The sequence below is a fragment of the Panthera pardus genome, unplaced genomic scaffold, assembly GCF_024362965.1.
Source record: "Panthera pardus isolate Hobbes unplaced genomic scaffold, ASM2436296v1 HiC_scaffold_11, whole genome shotgun sequence".
Classification (NCBI taxonomy): Eukaryota; Metazoa; Chordata; class Mammalia; order Carnivora; family Felidae; genus Panthera; species Panthera pardus.
Window position 1 is genome coordinate 39509641 of NW_026526666.1, and position 18750 is coordinate 39528390.

The following is an 18750-nucleotide window of genomic DNA, read 5'->3' on the forward strand; positions in this document are numbered from 1 at the left end:
GGTTGTTAATGTATAAATCCTTCCAAGCAATACAGTTTAGACCTAATGCCCTTTACAGATTCTTTTGTGTCCCTCGATACAATGCGCTAAGTTCCAAAGACCGTGCAGTATTTTTGCAGGAAGCAAGGTAGAAGGGTAACCTAGAGGTCAGATACCAAAAGTGAACCAACCTCGGCGCGTTCTTTCTTTCGCGGGCGCGATTTTGGTCTCCTTTCCTCAGAGCAGCTTCCCTGGGAACACTGCTCCGCCCTCAAGATGGCGGCCAGGTGGAACCTTCCACGGAGAGCGCGGGTCAGCCTCTCCACAGAATTTGGTTTGGAACCTGAGCTAAGTCGCCCCGCTAGGCCCACAAGCAGCCTGCCGGTTCTCCGCAGCAGGATCTGGCGGAGAGGCAGAGGTTGCTAACACGGTGTGCGGGGCGCGCCCCGCAGCTCCCTGGATGCAACAAGGAGGTGAGATGGATGTGCAAAAAGAACCGTCTGGTGGAAGCACACGGCGAGGTTGTCTCTTTCAGATTTTTTCTGTGAAACATTTCTGTGAACTCAGGGGGAAAAAAAAAAAACCAAACCAACAGCACAGATTGAGTAGGATTTTACAGCAGGGAGTATCGATGATGTTAGAGTTGATTTTCCCTTTCATCTTTTATTTCATATTTGACAGCGTCTGCTTATGTATTTGTAAGATGACTCTCTCCGAACAAACCTGAGCAGATGCCCTACAAGGTTAAAGGAAATAGGGGCGAAATAATTTCCCAGTTTTTATTACGATGTTTAAGTAGTGTTCTACAGGGGAATGAATCTGTCTTTAAAATACATCTTTCTCTGTGCTGTTTCCTTTTCTGAGGAAAAAAAAAAAAGCAATAAAACCGTCATTTTAGCAAGTTTTAATGACTATATTTTAAAGGATTTAAAATAGTTTTCAAAAAGAACGTGACTTAGGAAAACCGAAAGGATACTCATCCCCGTTTTCTAGCGTACCCTGTACTCTCGTGGGGTGTTCTTACAAGATCTGAGATAACAGTTTTATTCATATCCTTAACAGATTGAAGAACTGCCTTTTCCCAGCCAATGCGTCCTATTACATCTGAGAAAGTCTGCTAGAGACTGCAAGCTATTTTTCAATTTATTCCCAATTTGATGACCATATTTCTTTGAAAGAAAATTATTTTCAGGGAAAATTAATGGAATATCTGAAGGAAAATTAAGAAAGAGTGGGCAAAGATTGAGAATGAGATGAATAAACTACAGAATAACAAGATTTTGTTTGTTTTTTTTTCCAAAAGGAGAAAATTTACAATAGTTACCTTTCCTCCCCTAACTTCCCCCAATTCTCCTCCACTTTTTCTTCATATCCCTTACCTTTCAGTTCTGAACACACACACACACACAAGTTCCTTCAGGCCAATGCTCAATTCCCTTACCTGTTTTGACAAGAGATGCATACTGCAGTCACACGCCAGAGGCCATGGTTATACCAAAGTCACAGGTCAATAAAGATCACTTACATTTCTTATGAGCCTTTTTATCTTCCTTTTCTCCTATGTGGGCAGGGCCAGCAGAAAGGGAAAGACAGAAATGTCAAGGGGTCTGGCTGTCAAAGAAACCCCTACTCCCTCCAAATAACTTGATGGCCCTTAAACTTTTGCTACCTTGCCTTAGGAAAAATGGCCTTTTCTCTTCTCCTCCTCCTCACAAGGTGTTCTTCTCCCTTTCAAAATGAAGTTAAAGCCTTGACCCCGCTTTCTTGATGATATACAATAAAGTAAAAAGAAAAGATTGGTAGGTTTTCCTTAAAATTGTCCTTTAAAAGGAACAATTTTACATCATATTTTAGTTTAACATATTTGACATATGTTCTGTGAATTCATACATGTTTTTTTGAAGGTCATAAAGGTAGGCTTTGCACAATTAAGTGGACTTCACATTGAGAAGTTTTAGCTACCTTTTCTAATGTATTCTTTATTGCTAGTATTTACATGATCATTTTTCTTCTGTAAGTGAGCATATGCATAATTGGAGAGTATGACTAGAAATAGTATTATCATTATGAAATCCATGCTATCCAAATAATACTGAACTATCATAAAAGAAACAGTTAACCTTCTAGCCATTCCTTTTTTTCTCTGGTTTGGAAATTTAAAAATATTGTAAAAATATTGAAGTTTTATTTCTCAAGTTTCTGATTCAACAGTATACCAAACAAACACATTCTTTAAAAGTATCCATGATCAGAAGGTGATTCAGGGGCCTCAGTAATTTTCAAGGAATGACCTAAAGTTGATCAATAATAGCATATTGTTAGGTCAAAATTATTATTAGAAATAGAATTTATTTATTTATTTATTTATTTTATTTATTTTTATTTTTTATTTTTTATCTTTTTAAATTAACGTTTATTTATTTTTGAGACAGAGACAGAGCATGAACGGGGGAGGGGCAGAGAGAGAGGGAGACACAGAATCGGAAGCAGGCTCTAGGCTCTGAGCCATCAGCCCAGAGCCCGATGCGGGGCTCGAACTCACCGACCGCGAGATCGTGACCTGAGCTGAAGTCGGACGCTTAACTGACTGAGCCACCCAGGCGCCCCTAGAAATAGAATTTAGATCCTGATTCCCATGTAAGTGTTTAAAGTCAGATCATGTTTATGTATACATGCTGGTATATGTATATACACATACATACATATACATACATATATACACATACATATATATGTGTATACATGTATATATGTACACATATACATATATATGTGTATATATGTATGTGTATATATGTATGTATATGTATATATACGTATATATATATATATATTTGTTTTTGTCTTGAAATTGTACATTAGAGAGGGAGAACTGGTTTTCAATGTTTAATGGACAGTGGAATCTTTAGGAAAAATTACTAATTGTAATAAAAACACAAGATTTGGGTACACATCTCCTTTCTGTCTTTTCAATGAATGAAACAAGATTTTCCAAAATTAACTGGAAGGTTAATAGAAAAAAAATTTACTATCTAGATAGGCAAAGGCAAACATTGTTCAAGAAAACATTCCTTTCAGGGACAATTAGGACATATTGAGTGAGATAAAAAAAAAAAAAATGTAACCATCATTAATAAATTAGACTATTGAAACAGTTTAAAAGATTCAGGTTTGATTTTTCATTTGTGAGATAAATGTAGATGTGTCTAATAGTATGTATGAAATTGATTATAAGCTAGGACTCTGAACCTCTGGCCTGGACTTGTCTCACCAAATTTAATGGATGAAAATTGGAAATTGTTAGACTCCCTACTTATGGTCCCATAATTATAAGCTTATAAGCAATAGGATAAAGATTGGTATTTTGTTCTCCTGCTGATCTACATTTAGTCAGTCTTAATTGAAGAACTGCTACGTATTTATTTACAAATCCAATTTATAGAATTGAATACAATTAAGAAATAAAACAATGATTGGATATTATATTTACAAACCTGGGGAGACTTTTGGGGAACTTCAGTCGTTACTTAATGATATTTGCTTAATTTTATGAAGATTATATATACTTCAATAACTCCTTCTCCTCCCATGGTAGTCTTTTTTTTTTTTTTTGGCAAAGAACATTTAGTATTGTATAAGTTACCTATTTGTATTAATTGTCTTCACTTGTCACCTAGTAAAATACACTGTGTCAATTCGAAAAGAGATTTGAGGGGAACCCTGGTGGCTCAGTTGGTTAGGTGTCCAACTCTTGGTTTTAGTTCAGGTCATGATCTCACAGTTCTTGAATTTGAGTCCCTTATCAGGCTCTGCACTGGCAGCACAGAGCCTGCTTGAGATTCTTCCTCTCTCTGTGCCTCTCCCCCTCTTGTGCTGTCTCTCTCAAAAAAAAAAAAAAAAAAAAAAAAAAAAAAAAGTTGTGAGTTGGAAAAACTTTAGTTTTCTTAAAAATACATATATCGTATCAAAGGGATTTTTCCACAATATGTTTACATTTGATCATGTGTAATACTTCTCAAGAATAGGTTTAGTTGGGGCTCCTGGGTGGCTTTGTCAGTTAAGCGTCTGACTCGATTTCAGCTCAGATCTTGATCTCATGGTTTGTGAAATTGAGCCCTACATTGGGCTCTGTGCTGATATAGTGGAGCCTGCTTGGGATTGTCTCTCTCTTTTTTCCTCTCTCTCTCTCTCTGCCTCCCCCCAGCCAGCTTGTGCATGCTCTCTCTCTGAAAAATAAATAAACATTAAAAAAAAAAGTTTTAGTCATGATTTAATGTGTTATAAAAGATGATTCTGTTCCAGAGAAAGTGTTTTTAAATAGTGTAAGAATTTATTTTCAAAATCTAAAATTATTGATCCTTTAGTTAAAGGAAAATAGGTAGTTTTATGATCAGCATATTTGTTGTAATAATGAAATGCATATTCACTTAGCCTAGGAATATGGCTCAGAAAATAAATTAGCAAGCTGTTTCAAACTTCTCGTCACCTGATTTATCTTCAGACTTTCCCTATAGCGGTGCTTTAAAAATCATGAGAGAAAAGCCTATTTATTCATGACTTATTTCAAGGTGTTTTTGCAGTGCTGGGATCTTTATTTTAAATTGATTTTTATAAATATATTCATAATTGCCCTCACTTGGCCATACTTAGCATTGACTGCTTCCCTTTTGAATCAAGATAGATTAAAAAAAAATAGACAAATCACGTTTAAAAGTACAAAGGGTCATGCTTAATTTCAAACCACAAAGTGTCAAAACCCTGTATTCTCCTCACCCGGTCATTTTATACCTGATAAGTAAACCCACTTGAGGAATGTTTATATGCCCCAACGCTTTTGGACAAGTTCACTGACAGAACACATTCTTTGAAGAAATATATCACAACTGTTTATCTCCCTGAGTGTTACCCCAAACCCTGTCAGTGCTAATGATATCAGGACATGATTTAAATAAATTCTTTTGAGAGTGGCTATGGGTATTCCTGCATTCAAATCACAAATATGGGAATTTTGGCTGTGAACGTGGGCAACAGATACTTCAACATGCACAGCATTCTGTTCACATATGAGAAGCTTTAATAGAGAAGTGCTGTGGAGAAGCATTGCTGTCACTCTTGGGTTTAAGATGCAACTGCTGCCTTCCCTAAGCAGGAAAAAAAAGGGGGGGGGGCGGTATACTTCTGTGTAGATTGCATATATGTATATCATGGTTCGTTCTATCAGAGTGAAGGAGAAAAAAATAATGCAGTTATTTTTAATGTGAAAAATATATAGGTAATGTTGGTTCTCTACATGGAAGCAGTGAGTGCAAATTGTTTGTCCCTCCCATCTTCTGTTTTCTCATATCATAAATGAGGTATTTTTTTTTTTCCTTTCTGTGATGGAATCAAGCCATTAAAATCTATATGAATGATGCTGTGAATTCTGGGACTAAATCTATATCTTAATTTTCAGCACAATGACGTCTCTTCTTTCAATGGAAATTATTCTTCAAGGAATTTCCATTTTTCAACATTATTTCTCCATATGTAAGTAATCTTTTAATTTCAAGCAATATCAGAATAAATACTTTGGAACAATAATTTATATGCGTTTTTGCATCCAGAGGCTTTTGTGATAGTGGTTCTTATGTTACGACCTTTCCATGTAGTTCATTTGTTTAGTTAGCAAAATGACTATTGAATGTCCATAGGTGGCAAAGTAGCATCAGAAGTTACTGTATTTAATGTGTAGATTAAATTTGACAAGTAATTGGAAGTGGTTTAGTCCTAAACAACAAATGAACTTCTTTTTATTTATAATGGCTTTAATTTTTTTTTTTAAGTTTACTTATTTATTTTGAGAGAGACAGAGACAGCACAAGTGGGACAGGGGCAGAGAGAGAGAGAGGGAGGGAGAGAAAGAACCCCAAGCAGGCTCAGCGCTGCCAGCTGCAGAGCTGGACGCAGGGCTCAAAGTCACAAACTGTGAGATCATGAGCTGAGCTGAAACCAAGAGTCGGCCACTTAACCGATTGAGCCACTCAGGTGCCTCTCTAGTGGCTTTTAATATAAAGGTATCTTTTGACTTTTACTGCTCAATTTTTTTGAAAAAGTAAAATATGACATATGAAACAAATTCTCCCAGTTGTTATGTATTCTGGAATAGTTTAGTGTGTTGGAACCTCTTTTTAAAAACCCATAGAAAATATGTATTTCACCTATTTACAAGGTCACCACGTTAATTTATTAATTTTTATTATTTATTTTGAGTTTTGAAGCCTTTTTAGTTGAGGTAAAATTGGTATATGAAATTTTATTAGTTTTAGAGGCATACCATAATAATTCAATATTTGTATGCACTACCAATAGATTACCATTGTCTAGTTGCTGTATGTCACCATGAAGTTGACCCTGTTCATATTTTGCCTACCCTCCAACTCTCCTTCCCACAATATGTATATATACACACACATATGGATAAAGAAGCAATTACATGTGTAATGTCTAACTATTTATCCAATGATGGATACTTAGAAGGTTGTTTCCATATGTTGGCTATTGTAAGTAATGCCGCAGTGAATGTAGGGGTGCATATTTTCTTTTCATTCTGTTTTCATTTTTGTCAGAGAAATACCCAGAAGCAAAATTGCTGGATGACATAGTAGACCATTGTTAATTTGAGGGGAAATTCTTTATTGTTTTCCATAGTGTCTGCATCAATTTCATTCCCACCAATAGTGCACAAGGGTTGCTTTGTCTCCATATCCTCTCCAACACTTGTTATTTCTTGTCTTTTTGATAATGGCTATTATAATAGGTGTGAAGTGATACTCATTATGGTTTTTGATTTGCATTTCCCTGATAATTAGGATGATAATGAACATCATTTAATATGCCTTTTGGCCATCCATATGTCTTCTTTGAAAAAATAACTATTTACATTGTCCATTTTTAATTGGATTGTTTGTTTTTAATTGTTTTGTTTGTATTGAGTTGAGTTCTTTATATATTTTGGAGATTAACCCTTTATCAGATATATGATTTGCAAACATTTTCTCCTTTTCAGTAGGGTGCCCTTTCATTTTGTCAATAGTTTGCTTTGTGGAAGTTTTTACTAATTTTTATTTTTGCTCTTATTGCTTCACTTTTTGAGTCACATTCAAAAATTCAATGCCAAGACCAATATCAAGGTGCTCACTGCCTAGGTTTTCTTCTAGGTGTTTTTCTGGTTCCATTTAAGTCTTTAATCCACTTTGAGTTAATTTTTACATTTGGTGTAAAATAGTGGCCTAGTTACATTCTTTTGCCTATGGTTGTCCAGGTTTCCCAGTACCCTTTATTGAAGAGACCATCCATGCTTCATTGTATATTCTTGGCTTCTTTTTCATAAATTAACTGACATATATATGTGGTATTATTCCTGGGCTTCTGTTTGGTTCATGTATCTGTTTTTAGGCCAATACCATCGATTTTGATTATGTAGCTTTCTACTATAGTTTGAAATCAGGGAGCGTGATACCTCCAGTTTTAGTCCTCTTTCTCAAGATTGCTTTGGGTATTTGGGGTCTTGTCTGGTTTTAAAGAAATTTTAGAATTTGTTCTATTACATTGAAAAATGTCATTGGAGCGGGGAGGTGCAGAACAGTAAAAAAGAAAAAGAAAAAAAAAGAAAAATGTCATTGGACTGTAGATGGCATTGGGTCATGTGAGCATTTTAACAATGTTATGTTTCAATCATGAGGATGGAATATTTATCATTCCCATTTATTTAAGTCTTCTTCAGTTTTTTTTCATCAGTGTCTTATAGTTTTTAGTGCACAATTCTTTCACCTCATTGGTTACGTTTATTCCTACCTGTTTTATTGGTTGATTTTTTTGAAGCATTTATAAATTGGATTGTTTTCTTAATTTGTTTTTTTTTTGATAATTATTGTATAGACATTGTATTATATTGTTATTAGTATACAGAAATGTAATAGATTTTTGTATATTGATTTGTTACCCTGCAACTTTACTGAATTCATTTATTTCAACAGTTTTTGGCATAGATTTTAAAGTTTTCTATACATAATATGTCCACTGTGAATAATGATAGCTTTACTTCTTTCTTTCCAATTTGGATGCCTTTTATTTTCTGCCTAAATGCCACAGCTATGATTTCTAATACTGTGTTGAATAAAGGTGTAGAGAATGGGCATCTCCATCTAGTTCCCAATCTTAGGAGAAAAATGTTTAGCCTTTCAGTTGAGTATGATACTTGCTGTGGGTTTGTCATATATGATTTTTATTATGTTGAGATATGCATTCTCTACCTTTACCTTGTTGAGAGTTTTTATCAGAAATGAATATTGAATTTTGTTCCTTTTTTTTCTGCATCTATTGAGAATGATCATGTGATCTTTTTACTTCATTTTATTATCTGGTGTATCACATTGATTAGTTTGCAGATGTTGAATCATCCTTGCTTCCCTGAAATAATGTGGGGTATGATTCTTTTAACGTATTGTTGAATTCGGTTTACTAATGTTTTGTTGAGGATTTTTTGCATGTATGTTCGTGAGGAGGGATATTGGCCTGTAATTTTCTTTTCTTTTCTTTTTTCTTTTCTTCTTTCTTTCTTTCTTTCTTTCTTTCTTTCTTTCTTTCTTTCTTTCTTTCTTTCTTTCTTTCTTTGTAATCTTTTCTGCTTTTGATATCAGGGTAATACTAGCCTAGTAAAATGAATTTGAAATAAAACAAGCAAACAAAAAAAAAAATCCAACAACGGGCACCTGGCTGGCTCAGTCAGGAAAGCACATGAGTCTTGATCTTGGGGTTATAGATTCATGCCCAGCATTGGATGCAGAGATTACTTTTAAAAAATGAGTTTGGAAATGTTCCCTCCTCTTCAATTTTTAGGAGTGTTGGAGAAGGATGGACATTAAATCTTCTTTGAATGTTTGGTAGATTCACCAGTGAAGCCATCTGGTCCTAGACTTTTGTTTATTGGTAGGTTTTTGATTACTGGTTCAATCTCCTTACTAGTAATCAGTCTATTTAGATGTTCTGTTTCTTCATGATTCAGTCTAAGAAGATTGTGTGTGTTATATTTAGATGACTTTCTCACTATCTTTTGTGTATCTACTATAGATTTTCGTTTTGTGGTTACCATGTAACAGTACATGTGTGTTTGTGTATGTGTGTGCGTATACATATGTAAACACATATATGCCTATATATGTTGATAGTTTAAATTTGAGCATATTCTAAAACCTCTACATTTTTACCCCCCCACCATCCAGCATTTTATGTTTAATGTCATGTTTTATATTGTTATTATTTTGTGTATCCCTTAATGTGTTACTGTATAATTAAAGTTAATTTTATGCCTTTTGTCTTTTAATCATCAGAGTATCTTTGTAAGTGATTAACTTTTACTATATATTTGCCTTTACCAGTGAGATTTTTACTTTTATATGTTTTGCAGTTAGTGCCTTTTCTTTTCTATTCATAGAAGTCCTTTTAACATTTTTTGTAAGACTAGTTTAGTGGTGATGAACTCCTTTTGCTTTTGCACATCTGGAAAACTCTATCTCTTCTATTCTTCTATTTTGAATAATAACTTTTCTGGGCAGAGAATTCATGGTTGGAAGTTTTCTTCCTTTTTGCACTTTATATCATGCTACTGCCTTCTGGCCTGTGAAGTTTCTGGTGAAAAATCAGCTGACAGTCTAATGGGGTTTCCCTTATATGTAGTAAGTTTTCTCTTGCTGCTCTTAAGAGTCTCTCTTTACCTTTTACCTTTTGACATTTTAATTATAATGTGTCTTACTGTGGATTTCTTTGGGTTCATCTTTTTTGAAGTTCTTTGCTTTCCAGACCTGGATATCTGTTTCCTTCCTCAGGTTAGGGAAGTTTTTAGCTATTATTTCTTCAAATAAAATTCTTGCCCCCATCTCTCTTCTCTTTCTGGGACCCATATAATACAGAATGTTAGTACACTTGATATTGTCCCATAGGTCTTGTAAACTATCTTCAATTTTTTAAAATTATTTTTTATTTGATGCTCTGTTTGGGTGAGTTCCACTGCCTTGTTTTCCAGATCAATCCATTTTTCTGTTTCATTTAGTCTGCTGTTGAACCCTTATAGTGTATTTTTCAATTTAGTTATTACATTCTTCAGCTCTGTGACTTCTGTTTGGTACTTTCTTATATTTTCTACCTCTGAAGTTCTCACCCTGTTCATCCATTCTTATCCCATATTCAGTGAGCATCTTTATGACCATTGCTTTGAACTCTTTATCAGTCAGATTACTTATCTCTGTTTAACTGAGGTCTTCTTCTGAAGTTTTGTCTTGTTCTTTTGTTTGGAACATATTCCTCTGTGTCCTCATTTTGCTTGACTCTCTGTGTTGTTTCTATGAATTATGCAAACTACCTCTCTCAGATGTGAAGGAGTGGCCTTTTTAGGAGATAGGCCTTATTGTTCAAACTTGTCCTAGCTCTTATTTGCCTTTCAAAACTTTGTGATTATTATTTTTTTTCTTTATTTTTTTTAAACATTTATTTAGTTTTGAGACAGAGAGAGACAGAGCATGAACGGGGGAGGGTCAGAGAGAGGGAGACACAGTATCTGAAACAGGCTCCAGGCTCTGAGCTGTCAGCACAGAGCCCGATGCGGGGCTTGAACTCATGGACCGCGAGATCATGACCTGAGCCGAAGTCGGCCGCTTAACCGACTAAGCCACCCAGGCGCCCCTGTGATTATTTTTTAAGTAGGCTGATTTATTCTTGATAGGTCCCAATTGTTGAGTGTGTGCCAAGAACTGTCAGTGTTCCAAAGGGAGGGATCTCAGTCAGCACTTGATTTCAGGTTGACTGGAATCTAGGTCCTTAGGCTATAGCTTTCAACTTATGTAAATATATATTATATCGTCCTATGGGATGTCAATCTAGACCTTGCTGACCTCCAGACTAAGAGATCTGGAGATGTCCCCTGGGTGGCAGTTGTAAACATTGGGGCTTCAGATGAGCGTATAAGCTCCTTTCTGGGAGGTACTTGTGAGGTCAAGAAAGGGCAGGAAGGTGGTGTCTCCCTGCCTGTGTTCCCAGAGAGCACCTTTGTAGCCTGTATATATGTAGCAAACCTGAAGTCTTTGCCTCAGAGTGAAGCTCTAGGACAAATAAATAGGCCTTTTCCTTGTGCAGAGGATGTTTTACATTGTACTCTCTGTGCAGTGTCCTGGATGTGATATTCTACCCAGTAGTGTCTTTCTATAGTTAAAGTCCCATGGGGCCCAGGATTGTAAACTGCCCTGGCCACCAGAGATAGGTGATCAGGAGGTGGCCCCTGTGTGAACTTTGCTTGCCTGTTGGCAGGCCACCTTTAATAAGGCTGAAAGAGTGTTTAGGATGGGCCATGTCCTCAGCTGTGTAAGAGAAGAGTGCTGGGAGCAGGGCATGTCTGTGACTTTCTTAATGCAGCAAGAATTTTGGGGATAGGGCACAGCTGTGGTGTTAGCAAAGTTCCGTTCATGTGTGCCCAATTGTACTAGAAAGGTAGAGGGAGTGTGCAAAAATGGTGCTCACCTGTGCTTTGTTCCTGAAGACAGTCCCAGCTGGTCTCTGGCCTTCAGAAGATGCTTTAAGAGTAGCAAATGAATCACCGTCCCATATTTTCCAGTCACATATCAAACTGCGGCCTTTGCCTTGTGTCCTGGGATAAATGAATCTGTGCATGAGCCCATTCAGAAGGAGTATCCCAGATTCTCACAGCTCTCAGGGTATAAGCCTGGATGTAAGCCCCATTGGTTTCCAGAGCCAGGTATCTTTGGTGTCTTTATCTCCTTGTGCAGGTCTCAAGGGTTGGGGTGCTCAATATGGGTTACAAAGCCCTCACTCCTTTGGGAGAAGCTCTGCACCTGTGAGATCTCTCCCCATTATATATTGCCAAATGTGGGGGTTTTTGCTGAGACTACATCTCTGCCTCTCCTACCCATCTTGATGTGGTTCTTTTATCTCTTGTTGTGGAGGGAGCTCTTCATTTAGTTGTCAGTTTGTTTTGAGTGGAAATTCACATCTTGCTGTAGATTTCATGTGTCAGTGTGAAGTGAGTTCAGGGTTTTCGTATGTTACCATCTTGGACCCAAACGTATACTTATTTGTGTATTACTTAAATGACTTTTTTTTCTGACTACAAAGTCAGATATTATTTATTATTGGCATGGCAAATAAAACTATTTTTAAAATTATTTTTGTATTGCCTACCTAAAATATGCTGAAAAAGTTTATTTCTTAAAGTCCAGGAAAAAAATAACATTGTATTGATTTGAGAATTAATCTTATAATTGAGTGATAATGAAAAACTTAGGATTATTCAGTGTTAACAGCAATTTTGTTAGCATTTTGCAAAGCTTTAATGAGAAAAGTCCTGAATAAAGAAATTCAAAATCAAATAATTGGAATAATATATTCTTCTCTGTAGACTTCTTTTATGTCTGATCTTTTTAAACATAATGTGAATAAAGATCTTCTTTATGTACTATTCCATAATTGCCAGTAAGTGTAAGAGCCAGTTAATTTTTAGAATCAGTTGACCCTTTATATCTAATATATACATTCTAATATTATATTTAATATTATGAATAATCTTTAAGGATAAAATAATCCACAGAAAAGTTGAATAGTGGTTGCATATATAGATAAAATCAAATAAAAATGCATATAAAATATTTTGAAAAATATTTACACATGTATAGTTAAAACATGTACATGGCATTGTAATTGCAACTCTAAGTCACTGTTTTCAGTCTCTTCCCTACAGCTTCTATCAGTGTTTATAAAATGAACAAGAAAAGCCCACTATAGACAGCTGTATAACAGCCCATTAAACCAGAGCTGCTCCAGTGCTGTAACTGACTCTTTGAAACAGATGTGGCATAGACAGTAGCAGGCTTCAGTGAAAAAAGGAATTTCAAAAGCAGTTTTATTATTTATTTATTTATCTATTTATCTATTTATTTATTTATTGTTTATTGGTATCCATTCTGTTCAGAACTAAGTTCTGAACAGAAGAAAAGAAAGTTGAACAAAAAGCATTTTTCTTTTTGATTGTTAGCTTCATCTCAAACCATGTAAGTTTCAGAGAGACAGTAGAGCTGCTAAACTACAGTTTAAAAGATTGGTGTGGGGTTACTTGCTGAATGCTGTGTTTTTTATCCTATAGACTATCCAAACCCCACAGAGTTTAAATGTTTCATCATAGAAGAAATACTCTGTTATTCAATTGAAAGTAAATAAATGAAAAAAAATTCTAGAAGGAAAAATAGCAACTGAAATCTATCAGTATGCATGTCTCTTATGAGAAATTGACATTCTTATGTTCACTTATTTCCTATCATAACAGACACCTGTAATATGCTTTTTATTCTAATATCCAATATAGTTACCTTACATATTATCATGTATATATATTTAGATAAAAATGACCATTGTATGCATATGTAGGTAATATAATACTGGTTTTTTCTAATTTAAATTCCTATACATTACCACAAGTTTTTCATACTCTATTTCTTCTCTTCTAGTACATTTGGTAACATTCTTACGAGAAAGATTATTTAAAGACCATTTTAAAATACCACCTTCTCTCTTAATGCATTTCATGGAGTATAGCATAATGCATAAAACCTTTAAAATAACCCTTTTACTAATTATTTTTAAAAAATAATTCAGTTTGTACGTATTATATCCAGAGTTTAGTTTAACATATAATTGCATATTATTATTTTCATAAGAGATTCTTCTGTTAAGGCCTGTGATATCTTTTGCTCATTGAAATTAGAAAAATATTATATTTTATTACATCAAAATTTAACTGAAATATAAAAGTAAAAAATGATTCTGTATTTGCATTTTGTCTGTGTAGTTAAAATTACTTTTAATAAAAACTTTTTTAAGAACACTCATATTTTCATTTACTTATTATTGTAAGGTAGCCACTAAAACTTATTTCCTTATCTAATTTGTTAGAAATCTCTTAAACAAATATGGTATGTTTGCCTCAAACAAATGTTGGTATGTTTATCATGAAATCATATAAAAAAAAAGGATGATTAGTTGGCTAAGGTAGCAAGTCTAAATGATTTCTGATACACCTTCTAAAATGACTCTAAGTAAGAAATCTAAAATATCCCAGTGTACTTCCAAAAGTCATTATACAAGCCAAAATTTCAAATTAACTTTCTCTGAAGTCCTACACTCAGTTTCATTTATAACAAAACCAACCAACCAACCAACCAGCCAACCAAACTCTCATTGCTTTCTTGATACTTTCAGTTTATCTCTGAATAAAGCTTTAGGTCTTCTAATACTTGTTACTTTGGCTTAACCAAGATAATTCTATGAGAATGAAGGACTTGATTCACAAATATAATAACTTAATGTGCAGATATTCACACAAATTTCTGAATCAATGGCATTTGTTGTGTCTATAACACAAAGTTTCTATTTTAGAATATTATAATAATAATCTACTTTCTTTTTGAAAAAAATAAGAATTCGTTACAGATTTGTCAGTAAAGATTTCTAATCACAGAAGAGCTAGTTTAGTATAACCAGTTTTCTTCCACTTCTGATATGTCAGTGTAGCTCCAAGATGGGAAACATATACACAATACTGTAGAAATAATTAAGCAAAAATATTTTGTGCCTCCAATTCAGTTAATTTTGTGATTCAGATATTATTTTCTTTATAGTATGCCCTGTTAGTAGTCTCTTTTTGTTTGTTTTTTTAATAATTTTTTTAAGTTTATTTATTTTTGAGAGAGACAGAGAGAGTGTGAGTCAGGAAGGGACAGAGAGAGAGGGAAAGAAAGAATCCCAAGCGGCTCTGCACTGTAAGCACAGATCTCAGTGTGGGGCTCAAACTCATGAAACCTGAACTCATGAAGCCATGAGATCTTGACCTGAGCTGAAACCGAGTCAGACGCTTAACCGACTGAGCCACCCAAGCGCCCCTCCCTGTTAGTGCACCCCTCATGATTCGGCTCTCTTCAATTTAACAGACTTTAAACTGCTCAAATACAAACCTTACAGATCAAATGGGACTGAACTTCTTTGCATCAACTGTGAATTGGTACTGTTGTTACACAATAGAGTTTAAGATTTCCTTTTCTTATTTTAAAGTTCTGTTCTTTTGCTATCTCTGCAATTTATAATCATTGTTTTCCATGTCAATATTAGTATATGATGAACTATTCAGAAAGTAATTACGCATCCGTGAATAACTTTTTTGGAACGTGTTGTACACATATATCAAGCAAATTCAAGATCATAGATTTTTTTTTTTTTTAATTTTCATGTCACAATGTCTTGGATTTTTCAAGGCTTTGATTTACATTCTGACTTAACAATTGCTATAGGGTACAGGTAATAAAAGACTCTGAGATGGACATATATGCAAAAAAGTCTTGACATAACAGCACATTTCTGCATTAACTTTAATGATTACTCATGGAAATCATATGAGAATATTTAAATAAATGCAGCCAGTTTGAGTTCCATATCATCCATTCTGATGAATATGCATCGATTCAAAGGTTTGAACAATCACATCATTCCCTTTACCTCATTTTTCATGTGAAAAGCAAGGACATTCTATTTGAAAATAACATTAACACAATGTCATGATTGAGTATTTAAATGAACAAAAGTCAGGAAAATCATTTTCTCATTTGTCTAGAGCTGTAGCTTGGCAACATAGTATGTATCTTGAAGAATAAAACTGCTAAAAAAGCATGAGATATTCCTAAATAAAACAACCATTTATTTCATTTTCCTTGCTAAACATTTTTAAAGAGGAAAAAAGGTAATCTCAAGTCATTGACAAGCTAATATTAACAATGCAGCAAACTAAATGAAAAATCCTTAAATTCTTCTAGTCAATTCAGTAAAGCTTTGCCCACGGCATGTAAAAATATGGATGATTGCTGGGGCGCCTGGGTGGCGCAGTCGGTTAAGCGTCCGACTTCAGCCAGGTCACGATCTCGCGGTCCGTGAGTTCGAGCCCCGTGTCAGGCTCTGGGCTGATGGCTCGGAGCCTGGAGCCTGTTTCCGATTCTGTGTCTCCCTCTCTCTCTGCCCCTCCCCCGTTCATGCTCTGTCTCTCTCTGTCCCAAAAATAAATAAAAAACGTTGAAAAAAAAAATTAAAAAAAAAAAAAAATATGGATGATTGCAAACGAAAATAAGTAAGCCACATGGGCAAAGGGAAAATAATTGTAATCTGATGACCCACCTGTTCTCTCGAAGTGAATTATTTGTATTCAATATTTAGCACAGATTGCCTGGAATTTTCCCATGAACATTCAATATTTCTAAACCGAGCCCATACTTACTGAAAACTAATACAATGATTGAAGTGGAAAAATTCTTTAAGTTTTTCTATTCAGTTAATTATCCCTCTGACTTGCTTAAATCCTCTACAACATAATTCAGAGTGACACCAAACAATTCCACTTCTCCCCAACTAGGAGTTTCTCTTTGTCACCTGGATTTCTTCAGAAAAGGGGGGAAAAAAAGGAGAAGGAGAAGAATGAATTCTAATTTTCATGATCTTGTGTGACTATTTTATCTCAAAGTATATGTGATTACTTCTCACTGGAATCAATAGAAGAATTAATGGTCAGGAAACCATTGGATGAGAAAGATTGAAATCAGAACTTTGAACCACTTTGATTCTGGTCACGTTGTATTACTGATGCACTATGAAATGTGGCAGTATAAATAAATAATGGTGACTCAGAAAGACTGTCTTGAGCTTAAACCAAGATAATTGTGCTATACTCTTACACATAAGTTTTTCTGCATAGAGATAACCAAGTCAAGACTGTATGACATAAGTATTGGAGATGGAAATATTTGATCACAGTATTTTGAGAAAAATTAAAAAGGGGAATTTGAAATAAAAAATGATAAGTGAAATGGATGAAGTAGAATTAAGTCAGTACATACACTGTGAATACATGGGTTCTATGATTTAAAAAAAAGTTTCTATATTAAATAGTATTTCATTTTGTTCTGAGAATAACAATATGAAGTATATTTCAGATCCTGGGTAATTTTCCAGTACTGTAAAACATTTAACTATATTTTATTATAGTACCATATTTCACATTATTTGACGTTGAAAACCTTTTTTGAAGAAATAGCTAATGCTATATCAGGATATGTTTTTTGGTCAGAACATGATTTGGAAAAAAATAGTTAAAAAATTAAGGGCACAGTGACCATTATTGGAAAAGTACATAAATCAAGATGGCTAAATAATAGCATGATTAGACCAAGAAATGTGGGAAAGGAGCCTAGAGAAGTAAATAGAGAAAAAGGTCTTGAATATTATTGCTAAGGAATTTATACATTATCCATAGTCTCTGAGGCTATGAGGAGTTGTTAGGCATCTGATATGATCAGATTTATATTTTAAAGTTCCTTGATATGAGTATATAGAATATAATTGGGGAAAAAAGAATAGGACTGATAACACTGAAGTCAAAGACACCACTTAAAAATCCACTGCAAAAAGAAGAAAAATAAAAACCTAAAATGTTGTTGTGGAGATGGGAATAAATTGGGAGATATTAAAGATGTAGAATTAATAGGATTAGGTGGCTAAATTAAATGTAGGAGATTAGTGAAATTTAAAAACCTGGAATGAATTCCAAGTTAATATGGAAATGTCAGGAAGAATGGTAGCTTAGAGATCCAGGGAAGAGCAGTGGTACAATTTTTAAATTGTTTTTGTGATGACTTTTTAATCTAAATCTTCTTGACTGAAACTTCTTGATGAGAAGACATTGGAAAGTTTTATGGACCAGTTAAGGTCTCCTGTGCTTCATTAAATAAAGATTATTATAGAGGAGCATATTCCTTCCCTGTTATGACTTAGTAGGAGAATTCAAACTCCTTCTTTATAGTTATACCATAGACATGAATGAGAATTTCTTTCATACTACAGCCATGTGCCCAACACTCTACTTTTATTTGGTAGGATTGGGACTCCTAGATGGGTTATTCATATAGGAAAGTGTTAAATCATGCAGTTAGATGAAATCTCTGGCTATGGATAAGTATTATTACGCTTTGAGAAAACAATGGGTAGTAAGTTGACTTTCAAGGATTAAGCCCTTACTAGAGCAGAAAGAGTAAGAAAATTTGGGCACTGACTCAGGATTTCTAAAGCTTCCTGGCACTGATTACACTTCCTCATGGCTTCTTAATTTCACCCTGTCCTGTCAGATGGTACCTAACCCTCAAGTCTTTTCCCTTAGTCAGGTTCTTGTTTCAAGAGAATCTTAGGCAACAACATGGCCTCAGGAGCAAGGGTGAGAAAGAAATTCGGGTCTGTTCTGTCATCATTTTCAGTGCCTTTTAGCTTCTCAGTCCCATCTTAGCCTGTTTTTTCAGTCACATATTCTGTATCCTCACTTTTCCAACTAAAGTTTTTGTTCACTCTCATCTACTTTTTCTAAGGAAAGAGAACACTTTTATGCTCTTCTATGCTCTTCTTGGAAACCCAGTGGAAGAATGTTAGATCCTGTCAGTGTCTAATCAGGGTACCACAATCTACTCTCATCAGCCACTCTGACTCATGTTTTTGTATGGTCTGTGAACTAAGAATCATTTCCACAGTTTTAAATGGTTGAAAACATGAAGAATACTATTTTGTGATATATTGAAATTATATGCAACTTGAATTTCAGTTTCTGTAAAAAAGTTTTCTTTTTTCTTTATCTGTTTTCCATGATTGTTTCCT

At 34.6% G+C, this 18750-nt stretch overlaps 1 long non-coding RNA gene across 1 annotated transcript in view; it reads left to right on the plus strand.

Annotated features, from left to right (window-relative positions):
* Nucleotides 1-283: 283 nt before the first annotated feature.
* LOC109246289 (uncharacterized) overlaps nt 284-18750 on the plus strand; it is a 388432-nt gene continuing 369965 nt past the window's right edge. Inside the window, exons 1-2 of the long non-coding RNA XR_002071290.2 lie at nt 284-452; nt 5432-5505. This is a non-coding gene — a long non-coding RNA (uncharacterized LOC109246289). The remainder of the gene's footprint in view (nt 453-5431; nt 5506-18750) is intronic.